The sequence below is a fragment of the Triticum aestivum genome, chromosome 6A (genome assembly GCF_018294505.1).
Source record: "Triticum aestivum cultivar Chinese Spring chromosome 6A, IWGSC CS RefSeq v2.1, whole genome shotgun sequence".
Lineage (NCBI taxonomy): Eukaryota > Viridiplantae > Streptophyta > Magnoliopsida > Poales > Poaceae > Triticum > Triticum aestivum.
Window position 1 is genome coordinate 560281400 of NC_057809.1, and position 9055 is coordinate 560290454.

Genomic DNA, 9055 nt, shown 5'->3' on the forward strand with positions numbered 1-9055 from the left:
GAATGTTGTGCATTACCATGAAATAAAAAATATAATGTCCGTTGTTATGCATGCAATTGATATGCCGTTGTGTCTGTAACTCTTGAAGCAACCAACCAATGCATTTACCCTTCTATCCTAACTAACAAAGTATATTATTAACTCTTAAAGCAACCAATCAATGCATTTACCCTTCTACCTAACCCAAAAATTATACAACTTGATGAAAACAATATATGAATCGCTCGCTTATGCAATTTGATGCAAAGCCATCTCTAATGAAATACATTTTTTCACATTTGCTAATGTAGAGAAATTATTCCCGGTCATTCTCAACCTCACTCTTACGACATGCTGATGTGTTTCCTTACAAAAAGAAAACTATGCATCGAAATATTCATCCGAGAGCAACTTGCACCTACTCCCACCTCCCATAAGATGTATATTTTTCACCCTCACCTCTCTAGGATACATAGGCATTTTTGTTATCCTTTTATCCCACAATAGCCGGTCAACCTCCAACTCTATTGTGGTCTTCAATATAAGCCAACTATGTAAAGTACTTCCTCCGTACCAAAATAAGTGACTCAACTTTGTACTAACTTTATACTAAATCAACAGGCTATCGTCAGATGAAGACAATAAAGGTGGCAATTTAAAGATGTAATGCACAACAATGACTACAGGTGATAAATAGTATGAATATGTTTTACACTTATACATACACATACACACTCTAATACAAATCAAGGTCATGAGATAGTCTACCTTGTTTCAAGCTATCAAGATCATACTCTGGTTGTCGACGGTAATTTCTCTTACACAAAAACTATTGTGTAAGAGATCTTCGGTTTCTGACATTGGAACTAAATCTGATCCTCTTCCATTCACAAATCATCGGTTTCTTGCTCTTGATGTCTTGTATGCCACCACCTTCTTGCCTTCTTTCCAAGTTGGGTTGCACAGTCTCAAGAGGAACACAAGCCAAAGCCGACACCTACTTTGTCCCTCCATCATTCAACACTCTCCAAGACATCCTTTCTAAGCGTACACAACCCTTTGCTCATCTTTAGTCAACTGCCTTTTTAGAAGCCTACCCACTTGATCCGCAAGTTAACAAATCTGGAATTACTACTGTTATGAAAAATGCTACCATTCCTATTATGAAAAATATGTTGGCATGCTATACTATTGCAAAATCTAACCTTCCTATTTTCAAAATAAAGTTAGCTCCTACTCTTTCATGATTGTTCCATCTAGTAGCCTACAATTGCATGTTACTATTGCAACTCCGCAAAAGGGAAAACAAACCTACAACAGAAAATCTATTACTTATCAAATTTGCTGGTTTCAAACCAGTGAGGAAACTGAAATGGCACGAATATGAAATCGCATGTTTGGTTGTCCACTGAATTGCTCCTTGAAATGCCTTTGAGGTTTCAATACCAAATCATGTTTGGATGACAAACTTTGGAATTGCATAGCTATATTACCATGAAAATTATACCATGTTCTAGATGACTCAAAAATGAAATCTGATCACATGCGACTATAATTAAATGAAATAGCAGTAAAATAACAAATATTCTAGCAATGCATCTCCTTCAGCCATGGAGCAGAAGAGGAGCAGCAGCTCTTTCGGTCATGGAGCAGAAGAGGGGCAGAGGATGGTGGGGCGTGGCCGAGGAGGGCGGGGCATGGTGGCCGGGAAGGACGACACGGAGTGGCATATGGGAGCGGGGCGCGCCGGTCCTGGGCCGCCGCCGACCTCCATGGAGGGGTGTGGCTCGGTGGGGCGGAGAAGAGGAGTTGGGAAAGAGGGAAAGGACCGGGGAGGAGGGCATCCTTGACGCCGTCGGACTCCATGGTGGTCGCCGCCGCCACCCACCTGCTAGGTCGCCGCGGCCACCCGCCCGCTACCTGCTAGGTCATCACGAGGTCGCCCTCTCGCTCCTTTCTCTCTTTTATTTTCTGGTAGCAGGCTCGAACAGGTACGTTTTGCGGGAGGTTGGCCATTTCAGTCCAATTCGAAGGGGTAGCCCTCTGAAACATGCAAGGGAGACTTACGTGGTAGCCAAAATAGGTCTGAAATGGTTTTTCATTTCCAATACGAATTCAGTGTCCAGACAAACAGCTGTATTGATGTCACATGATTACCAAATCCATTTCCTGGGCACCAATGGAGACATCCAAACGCAGCGTCATACTCTTTCTTGCTCATTCCATGTTACTGTTGCAATAGTGAAACGAATAAAATGGATCTAGGGTGTTAACATCTAATCATTTCTTTTCTATTGTTTTCAAGGGTTTCCAAATATAAAAATAAATTAAGCATTATTACTTCCCTAATTCAAGATTTTTTTTGCCGGTTTCTGTAAATCAAATTTCCTCATACTCTTTGCTATTCATTCCATGTTACTGTTGCAGTAGTGAAACAAATAAAATAGATCTAGCATGGAAACATCTAATCATTTCTTTTCTATTCTTTTCAAGGGTCTCCAAACATAAAAATAAATTAAGCACTACATATTGTTAATATTATTTTTTACCTGATCATATCCCGATTGCGCAACCAGATTTTCTCAGTATTTGACATGATTGTCCCAATTGCAAAAACATATTTTCTCTTAATCTTTTTACCATTGTTGCTGCTATTTTCTTAATTGCACATGACAGGTTACTAATCCAAAAACTCATATAGAACATGATTATGTATGCTTGTTTGACAAGCAGATTTTTTGCTTACTGTTTAGGCCCTTTACGCGGTCGTTTCTGATACTACCCCAGACGTCCTAGCTATATGCTGCATATCGATGTTGCCTTGGGATCGCCGAGCCATCTCTGATTTCCTCTCGTGCATGTCATATGCAACCTTTATTTCTTCCGCACTCTCACCTAATATCTGTTAGTAAAAGTTAAAGTGAAACTCAATCCCTCGGCACTGAAAATTGCAGCCAATATTTCAATACACCGAACTTAATATAAATGTTTGGCTACAGAGTTCAAATCCAGGGATAGCCTTATCTCCCATGTGACTTCTTAGGCGTCAGGCCATCTTCATATGACAAAACAAATGAAACTTTGACCAAATTCAAGGAAATTCTCTGTTATTTTCCTTGCATGAAAACTGCCAGAACTGGTAGGCCTAGAGACAACACCGTACAACATGATCAGTTCTTTCAGAGTTCAATTTCAGTATGAATGAGTACATGCCTGAATTCCAAACACCAATACACACCACGTGACTGGACCGGGCAATATAGTTCTTACCCTTGGAGACTACACATACACATTGCTAAGATGTACACAACATAGGCAGAAATACCTCGACAACTTGAGAGCCCTGGGATTCATCCTGTGAAGGAAACCCCAAATGAAAAAAACTACTTAGTGTGTGTACGTTAGTCAGGAAGAGCACATGTGCAAGAAGCAGAGAACTCATGTAGAAGTAAAGTTGTATACGGACTTATTACCCGATGACACAGCAGCAGCCGTGGAGCACCATTCGCTTCTGCACGTGCTCGTCCGCGCATGTCTCCACCACCGCCTTGCGCCTGACGTTGTCACCGTAGAACAAGAACTGCAGCAGTCCAGGAACCTCAACATCAGCAGGAAATTGTGATTTTCTTGTGCAACTTGATTCAATCACACAACTTCTTATATGGTTAATAATATCAATTGTTGTCCAGATGTTAGTTTCTGGACCGAAAATGAGAAGAATACATACAAAAGAACTCATTCAAGACAAGAAATGAACTGAAACAGAAGTGTTCAGTGCGAATCTCTAAAAACTACATAAGTGAAAATTGGAATACCAAAAAAGTAGTTGCAAACTACAAATAAAAATAAAAATTTAACAGCTAGAACTTTAGCTGCAGCCTCCTACCAATGGCCAATTTACCATATGCATCATCCCAATTAACAAAGACGAAATTAGCAACACAGATGCAACATAACTTGGTAATAGCTTGGTTGAAAAATAACACAAATAACTTAACGACGGTGAAACAATGCAAATGTTAACCAATATGGAGGAGTATAGGAACCTTCTTTAGGTGTTCAGATTGCAATAGGTAGTCAGGTTCATCGTCATCATCCGAGTCCTGCCGTGGGATCCGCAAGCTGCATCTTCTGTGTTGGTGCCATCATCATCAAAGAGAACTATCTGATCCTCACCATAAGACCAACCAGGGAAACATCCAGTGATTCGATCAAAAAAAATCAAGAACCTGAAATACAAGGACGACCGTCCATATCAGGGTGTGGCAATAATCTACTCAACCTTGCTATCATCAAGCAAAAGAAAATAAACCTTGAAGCTGCACAAACAACTACGATCATCAGGCACAAGAAAAGAAAGCTTGAAGCTACATAAATATTAACTACCGATCTGCTATGGCAATTTGATTTATTTAAAACCATCATTCATAAATCAGAATAGTAGTCAGAAGAAAAAAGTATCCCATGTTTTCGCAAAACAAATATCCTCAAGAAATAAATCCCATGTATGATTTGCAAACATGAAAAAACCTACGTGTTCTTCTGAAGCTATTGAAAAAATAGCAATCACTTTTACCATTTTAAGTACCCTACCTCTCATGTAAACTTTCACAATATTAACAGGTATGTCCTATGATGAAATAAATTCCATCCACATGGTTTGCAAAAAAATGTCAAAATGTAAGATCGCTAACCTTTTTATGGTGGTCAAGAAAAATAAACTTTTTCAATGGTAAAACTAAAAGACCGTCCCTCCCTCCCTCTCCCATGCCGAGATCAACCACTAAGAAGTAATTATTAAGGTTTTGACTACATAGAGTAGAATTCCAAATGTGGATGTTTGTTGTGTTGAACTCCTTTTTGTAAAATTTATGAATGGTTGTTGTAAATATACTCATCCAAAAAAATTACATAGGCGATAATTTTAAATATAAAGGCAGTTTGATCATCTGTTCAACTCGGCAATAGATTATTTCACTCTGTTTTTCTCAAGGCAGTGGTGCAAGTGCTTCCGGGATGATGATTATCTGCATAATAATTTATTGTCTAAGTTGAACAAGAACATGAATGAGAAAAATAAATAGCTAGCCTAGACTTCTAGAAACCAGTTTTACAAGAAAGATCCCTTCCATGTGAAAATATAATACTTACCCAATATTGATAGCTATCCATTTTGTCACAGTCAGCACACAGAACTTAATTCCTGCTTGTGGGAGCTTTTCAATGCATTCTAGTACCTGAATTTAAAAGCACATGCACACAAATGAAATATAACTATTTAATATTAATTAGAATGCATTTGAATAAAATGAATAAACCAGAAAAACTCATAAAATGCATACCTTTTTCTGGAGCTTGTCTTCAGCAGCAGTAGCACCAAAAGCAAGTCACACTCAATGTTGTCAGCAACCTCATGTTTTTTCATCTTTGTCAGCATCTGTTGGCAGTGCTGAAGTATTCATTGAAGTTCTCACGACCTTTCTCATCCAAGACATGCTATACAAGAAAAAATGTTCTTAGACCAGAATCACAATACACATTTTGTTGACTTCTAGTCTCTTCCCCAAATTATCTTCCAGAGCTGGTACACATGGAGAAAACAGACTTTTAGTCTCTTCTCAAATTATATTCCAGCCGGAGAACATGGAGAAGACAGATAAGGGAGCATGCGCAGTACAAAAGTTGACAATTATATGCGAAAACATACAGAAATTTAGAGTGACTGGAATACCTATGTATCCAAGACATGAGCTACTGAATTCCAAGAAATTTAGGTGCTCATACTTTCTGTCGGAAAATGTAAAAGGTCAAATACATTCTGGTTATGATTGGATTCACAAATAAATATACATGTTTGTGTGAGAGGTTCTTCTTCCAGATCATAGATGATGGTCAAATCATCTGGCCAAAGACACCACCGTTTTGGCTATCCATTTCTTCAAAATCTTTAGGACATGTTCAGATACCCCAAAAAGAACACAACTGTAGATAAATAGTTTCAGATAGATTGTGGGTCATCTGCATTTTGCATCACTTATATATCATGATCTGTGAAGATGACAACCCTATGATCTATAACAAGGATAGGCATAGCTACCAAAATCGAAATAGAAACGATGACTGACTATGAAAAGAGGCAATGGAGGGGGATTTGTATTACCAAAGTTCCCGATTAAATCTGCACCAACTTATGCGAAGCATTGTGTGATTCATATGAACTCGCACCAAATTTTGCATTCCAAAAAAAATCATGGCCATGAACCTTAAGAACCAAAATAGGCGCGAACTGCGAAGTCATGTGGCAGGTGGCTCCACCAATCGTGCGCGTCGCCAAGCAGTTGAGGCGTGTGGCAACGAACAAATCAAGGTGCGAGCCATAGAGCTGCTGAGACGCGAGGCAGCGCTGTCCATATGTGTCCCCTCAGCATCAGCCTTAGTGCTGCTCATTCATAAGCTCTAGTACGTGGGTGCATGCGCGCCAGAGGAGGTCAGCGAACGAATCAAGGTGCGAGCCATAGAGTTGCTGAGACGCAAGGCGGCGCTGTCCATATGTGTCCCCTCAGCATCAGCCTTAGTGCTGCTCCATCATGAGCTCCAGTACGTGGGTGCATGCGTGCCAGAGGAGGTCGAAATTCCCCAATTCAGAGAGGGTGGGGCCGTGGATGCACACGAACATATTCTAAATGGGAATACCCTGCTACCGAGCAATAAACAGAGACAAAGCAATAATGAGAAGTAGCATGATTTAGTCAGCATCACTATAGTGGAAACTAATATTGTGAAATAGTAAGTCATGAATTTTTATTTATTTAGCCACAGATACCTCTGCTTTATAGGCTGCTAACAACTATAGAGACTAATCCACGGGATTACTGGAATACCCGTCCTAATCTTCTTACTGGTTGCACATCATTCTTCATCAAATATGAGTCGGCCTCGCTTCTCACCAACCTACATAAACTGGTATTCATTCCATTCCAATGATTAAGGCATGCACCATAAGTACTTATACTTGACATGATCAAGAGCACCGTTAGTGGCAGTGTACATACAAGTGTATTGCAAATTTAAAATACGTATTAAGAAACTATTTCTTGTTCAAATTTCAAGCTAATATTAATATCTACAGATAAACTTAAATATGTTTCTAAACAAATAATGTTTTTTATCCAAATTTGTTGCTTCGCACCAGGAAGATTGGGAAAAAATAAAATAAAATGCCATCATAATCAAGCATTCCATTACATCTAATAAAGATTGGGAAAACACATATTCGATCACAAAATATTGTATAAAAAAACTTACATATGCTATCCAAACTCAGTGAAAACGTTGTGGGGTATTTGCTCAAATTCACATCATCGATAGCAAATGCAAACATAAGCAGAAGATCAAGTTTCAGATAGAAGGACAAAATCTTATTTATATTTGAAGCATGGACCTTGAAAATACCCTGCAAATAAACATGGAAAATACAAGTGAGTTTTTTCAACAAAGCTGATCCTATTGGAAAATGCCTACTAATTCAGGATGAGCGGGTAAGAAAGCATCAGACTAACATGGTGCAGATTTTGATTGGCTTACTATGGTACATGTAACTTTGAAATTGCCGTGAAGAAGCTCATATTCTAGGCACAAATGAGATCTGGGATATAGTATAAATGGACAAGCAGATCAGAGTTTATCATCTGCTTTCAAATTAATTGGAATATAGAGAACTCTGCCACAAGGAACCGCAGCCATAGCAGATCAGCCTGAATACAGGTAGCAACAAATCGAATTTTTGCATCACAACCTTTCTAGTTTTAAACGGAGAGAAGGAAGGAAAGAGCCAAAAATTCATACCAAGCAGGATTGGTGTCCGAGACGAGTCATACTCAAGGGACAGGTAGTTGAGGTATCCGTACATGTCGTCCACCGCGCCGTCCTTCCGGATGAACTCTGCCCCGCCGATCTTACCCACCCTTCTCTCCCCTGCCACGCTCCACGCCGGCGAGACGCCGATCCCTGCCCGTGGCGAGCTGGGGCCACAAGCAGGAGTAAGCGGATCGGCGTTTGGAAAGGGATCCACGATGGCAAGGGGTTCCGCGGCGACAAATATTTCTCACCGACGTAGCGACGAGATCGGCGGCGACGAACGGAGGTAGCGCAGGGATTTAGGGCACTCTGGAGTCCTCGATCCTTGATGCGAGCGCGAGGGCGGCGGCGAAGGGATGGATTTGCGATGGCTTCCGTCGAGGTAGCGCAGGCATCGGCGACGGCAAGTGCGAGAGCGGCGGCGAAATCTGGAGGCCTCGCTCGAGGGCACTCTCGCTCGTGCGTGCGAGTCGCCTGCTTTTTTTTCATTGTTTTTTCTTCGTAGGTTTTTTCGCTGGTTCTTTTTCGTTGAGGCATGGGAGTGCGAGGCGTGCGAGGGGACTGGAGTATGGAGGCACCAGTTTTTTAATCTATGGAGGTGGGATCGAAGACGAAAATTGACCGGGGGAGACTACCAACTGCTCCATTAAAAGTAGAGATTAATACGTAGTCGTCAATAGGAATGTAGTGAAAAGGAATATCTCTGCCTGATTGCATACACATTCTCATCCCACTGATTGATTTTATTATGGGGCAGCGAGATTCAGTTGCCTTACACTAGTTATTTAGTAGCCGCTAATTAAGTTGCTAACTACCTCCTTCGTCCCATAATATAACAGTGTTTTTGACACTGATGCAGTGTTAAAAGCGCTTTTATATAATGGGACGGAGGGAGTATGTAATTAGTGAAGGGTATTTTCTTTCAAAATTCTCCTCAATTCTATGTCTTGGTCACGGCGAGTGAGTATATATTAAAAAATTATAATCATGTATGTATATGAAAAATATTGAACATATATAAAAAATATTAATCATGCATTTGAAAAACATTGAATGTGTGTAAAAATATTCCTTATGTATAGGAAAAATGTACAATATTAATGAACGAAATTTGACAAAACATATGTTCAAAGAAAATATTAATCATGTACTTGAATTTTGAAGAACATATATAAGAAAAATGTTTCTTATGTATAAATAAAATGTACAATCTGTATGA

The 9055-nt window shown here is 39.8% G+C and overlaps 1 long non-coding RNA gene across 24 annotated transcripts; it reads right to left on the reverse strand.

Annotated features, from left to right (window-relative positions):
• Positions 1-610: 610 nt before the first annotated feature.
• On the reverse strand, positions 611-8401 carry LOC123128510 (uncharacterized). 24 transcript variants are annotated; one of them, XR_006463146.1, is made up of 13 exons: positions 8088-8400; positions 7825-8000; positions 7539-7733; positions 7285-7432; positions 6803-6939; positions 5711-6673; positions 5322-5560; positions 5131-5216; positions 4026-4208; positions 3453-3559; positions 2726-3334; positions 2137-2209; positions 614-2022 (listed from the first exon to the last, which is right to left on the reverse strand). It is a non-coding gene; the product is annotated as an uncharacterized lncRNA (long non-coding RNA). The 24 variants fall into 24 exon arrangements; XR_006463147.1 differs by having other exon boundaries at positions 611-2022; positions 2137-3334; positions 8088-8401; XR_006463150.1 differs by lacking the exons at positions 614-2022; positions 2137-2209 and having other exon boundaries at positions 2889-3334; positions 5711-5997; positions 6140-6673.
• Positions 8402-9055: the final 654 nt, after the last annotated feature.